Here is a 4,471-nt window from a genome sequence, read left to right as displayed (position 1 = left end):
TCTCATTCCAATCCCCCTGCCATGGGCACAGGCTGCCCAGAGAAGCTGTGGCTGCCCCTGGATCCCTGGAAGTGTCCAAGGCCAGGTTGGACAGGGCTTGGAGCAACCTGGGCTGGTGGAAGGTGCCAACCCAAACCATCCTGGGACTCCACGATCGAACTATCCCAGGTGGTGCTTTTAAACGACCTGCTAAAGGATTTGTTTCATCTGATAAATTTTAACCAGAGTAGGAAACAACTTTGGCTTCTTCCCTGTTGCCTCCAAAGGTTGAGTTCTGCGATTCCTTTTTTTTTAGGAAACAAAATCTGCTCGAACCCCGTCGCGTTTGCATATTTGAATACAGCTGAGCCAGGCGGTTCTGGCCACTTGCTGATGTGAAATGTCAGGGTAGGTGGTTATATAAATGTTATTTTTAGATGTGATTAAAAAAAAAAACACATTCCTTTAATGCTAACACATTTTTTCCCCCCCGCTGGCTCTCTCGAATTAAAAGGCTGTTAGATATTTCAAGACGGGGATTGCATTTTGCTCGTGGCATAACAATTCAGCCTAATTGTGCATATGTTAATGGTTTGGTTTTAGAAAGAACCTTGCCAGGCTTCAAGGCTGCTCAGCAATAATTTGGCTTTGCACTGCACAGACCTTTTACCTATAAAACTCTTTTATTACCTGCACTGCAATTGCAGGATAATGGTTCTTGTCCTGCTCTCGGCCTCTCCGTGGGGACCAGAACCGAGTCGTGCCTCCACTTCTCCTTTTGGCAAAGAAAACATTTCATTTGGAACATTTTATTTAACTGGAAACCCATTTCTGGGTGATAAAAGGGAATAATAAACAGAAACATCGCGGGTTAGTTTGAGCTGTTTGTCATCAGAGAAGCTGTGGCTGCCCCTGGATCCCTGGAAGTGTCCAAGGCCAGGTTGGACAGGACTTGGAGCAACCTGGGCTGGTGGAAGGTGTCCTTGCCCATGGAAGGGGTGGGATGAGATGATCTTCAAGGTCCCTTCAAGCTCGAACCAGTCTGTGAGAGACAAGATGTGGAATTCACAAATAGACTTGGAATTAAATGATGCATTTCCATGGTGCGTCCTTTCCTGCTGGGAGGCTGCTAAATGCCTATTTTTATTTTTCTCTTTCTCTGCTTAATTTTAAGAATTTTTCTGGTCGCTGGACAGGCAAACAAATTGGGATGTTGTTAAATAACTTAATGTGGTGTCAGGAACCAAAAATTACCCTCGTGGCAGTCAGGCCTCTTAGTAATGGAACATTGATCCTCCCCACACTAGACATATTTCTCCTATTTTAACAGTTAGTTAAATAAAACTGGTGATTGGTTTCTGAGTCCATAATCCATTCTCAGCAGCTTAAGTTAATATTTAACAACCTTTATGAGATTAGGATATTAATTTCTCCACATCGGCCCAGGCGTCGCTGGTTGTGGTTACACTGCGAGTGTTGGTGCTTGATCCACCACCCACAGGGTCGCTTTAAGTGGAACAAAAAGAGAAGATAAAGGGATTTATTGCATCTTGAGTGCTCATTAAAAATCAGGACAGGGCTAATTGAGGTTTTAATTAGTGGGGGGGGGTTTCCCACACGTGGTGTACGACGCGCGGGGTTCGCTCCCCACACCGAGTGAAACCCAGACCTGGGGATGCTCCTCCCAGTAGATAAACTCTTCCACGGTGTGAAATCATTCCTCTGATCCAAACCAGATCCCACAGGGAGCAGGGAGCACAAATACAAGCGGAGGACTTTCTGAGGCAGCCGGGGTTGGTGCCTGGCTCTTGTACCGCGGCAGCTGCCTGAGCCGGGACCACTCTGTGTACACAGGGATAAACCGAGAGTGAATTTGGCCTGCAGAGCCTTTCAGATGCTTAGTCTTTACACAGGAGGACACTGGTAAATATTTACCAGAGACCTTGGAATAGTTTCTGGTCTCGTACCAAGGCAGGCATTTAAAAATTAAATGGAATTCCTGTTATAGGCTCGGTAAAATAGAACAAGTCTGGAGGGACCGGTCTGGGCTTTCAGGTGAACGAGGCTTTAAAGTGGTTCCTTACAGCCCCATGGAGTAAATGTTCAGTGTTTCTGCTTTTATGTGGTGGGATATTAACCCAGTGAAATACAAGTGGTGGGTTTGCTTTCCTAAAGTGCTTCGAGCTCCTGGGGATGCTCTGGCACAAAGTTTATTCCTGGAGCTGCTGGGCCCGTCCCTCGGGGCTGAGGATGGAGGGTAATGGACCATTTAGTTGTTAATGCAAATAAGAGCTATTAAGATAAATTAAAGAAAGAAGTGTAAGGACAACTGTGCTCTGAGTTGCTGTAACAAACACCATCATCATCTTGTAATTAAGCTGTGAAGACTCTGCAAGATCCCAATCCAACTGTGCAACTGCCAGGCAGAAATATGTCAGCTCTCGTGCTCTGCTGTAATTATTTGGGAAGTTATTCTGCTCATCCCACCTCAGAAACATTCCTGGCCAAGCAGGTTGGTTGGGGGAAGGCACTGACACCAACTTGCTCCAGCTGATCCAGCCCATCCCTATTAGCAAACGATGGGGAAGTGTCAGTAAATCCCAGCTGGAGAGATGAGTCTATTTGGAGCTGACACACAATATGCTCTGTGTTTGCCTTGGCTTAGCCAGGCAGGATAGTAGGAAGACGCTCTCCAAGTCAGGGCTTTACTTTGGGGCTTTGCCTGCACTGTAATTCCAAGCCTGTGCTCATCCAGGAGCAAAATTTGTCTCCTGGGATAATTAGGGAGAAGACAAGGTACCGACCACGCTTGGGAAAAGTAATCTGCTGTAGTGATAAGAGAAAGGATTAGACCATTATTGTGGAAAAATAATTTCAACTATTAGCTTAATGCCCAGCAAGGAAGGCAGGAATAATGATGGGCTTTTCCAGCGGAGCGGGGACGGGGACGGGATCGCTGTGGGAAAGCTCCGAGCCAGGGGGAAAAGAGGCTGCACACATGAGTTGTTTGCAAAGGTGCATGGGGAGGATTAAAAAAGGTGAGGGATGTGATTGCAGAGCTTAGGAAAGGGTTTGGTACACGGGGTAGAAAACACGTGGCACAAATTAGCTGGGAAGAGCACTGGAGCAAATAAGCTTCCGGAGAAAGGAGGGAAAAAATAAAGGATGTGGAAACCCCCCAAAAGATGAGCTGAGTAAGAAAACAAGCAAGCTGCTCCCAAGGGATACCTCAGTCCCCTTACGTTGTCCCTAACCACAGTCACAAATGATGCCCATGTGGGGTTCACCGGGTGATGCCACGAGTTGCTTTGCAGGGAAAACACTCCAGCACTTCAGAAATACCCTGGAAAGGAAGACCAGAAACATAAAAGCAGAGTTTTCCCTCCCCTGATGCCACACGTGACGTTCCCCCTCCTCCCTGGGGTCGAAGGCAAGGGTCAGGCAGTGATTTTCTGCCAGCTATGAAACACCTTTGCCTGCCTGTACAACACGAGCCAGCTCTTCCCACCTTTCACATTATCCTCCTTTTCTCCACCAGCTTTTCTCATCTTCTGCAAAATGAGGCAGCCGTGAACTCCTTCAAACTGAGGATTATTGGAGTCCCTGCAAATAGAAACCCTCTGGGCTCTGGCTGGGCTGTTAGCAAAGTCAGTGGGAGGCTGGGAACCTCCCCGCTCTGGAGAGCTTGTAAAATGTTTGAAAAGGAGAATTATAGGGAAAAAAAAAAGCCCTGTATGCACCGAAATAGCCACCCACAGCCTCCCTCAGCACAATAAGTGGATGCAGTAAGTCATTTCTGAGACAGTTGGGCAAGCACTTGATGTGATAACTTGAAGATAAGGGGAAATGATTCAATCACTGATTTTTTTCTCATCACAGCCGAAACAAAGAATATGGAATAATGGTTTGGGCAAACCATATAAAAAGGATCAAGGCCTCAAATCCATCATTTTCTCCTGTGTGAGTCACAGCAATGCTGGAATATCTGGGAGAGGTTCTGCCAGCCAAAGAGGCAAATCCCAGTCATGAATTCCTCACCTTTGGACACCTCTAAATATTTTCCAAACAGGAGACCACTCAGAACCTTCTGTACACAAATAATAATTCCCCTGCTGCATCCCTATTTCTCCTGCCTCACATTTGGCTGGATCATTATTAAAGCACCTTTTGTTATTTGCCTGTTAATGCCACGAGATGGGTCTTCTGTGATTTGTTAAGAGGAACAGATAAGGCTGAGCAAATAAAATAATTTGGATTTGGTTCCCAGGAGGATGAACCACCTCTTTAAAGACAGTGCTTCCCAGATAAGGTTTATCCATATGGAAACACCCGTATGGTGCTCCCCAGGTATTGATCTTAAGCTCTGTTTAATATCTTTATCAAGGACCTGGGTGAGGGGATCGAGGTCACCCTCAGTTGGTTTGCAGAGGACACCAAGTTGGGTGGGATGTGGATCTGCTGGAGGGCAGGAAGGGCCTGCAGAGGGATCTGG

Source organism: Lepidothrix coronata, unplaced genomic scaffold (genome assembly GCF_001604755.1).
Source record: "Lepidothrix coronata isolate B3197 unplaced genomic scaffold, Lepidothrix_coronata-1.0 Scaffold105, whole genome shotgun sequence".
Lineage (NCBI taxonomy): Eukaryota > Metazoa > Chordata > Aves > Passeriformes > Pipridae > Lepidothrix > Lepidothrix coronata.
This window is presented reverse-complemented; position numbering follows the sequence as displayed.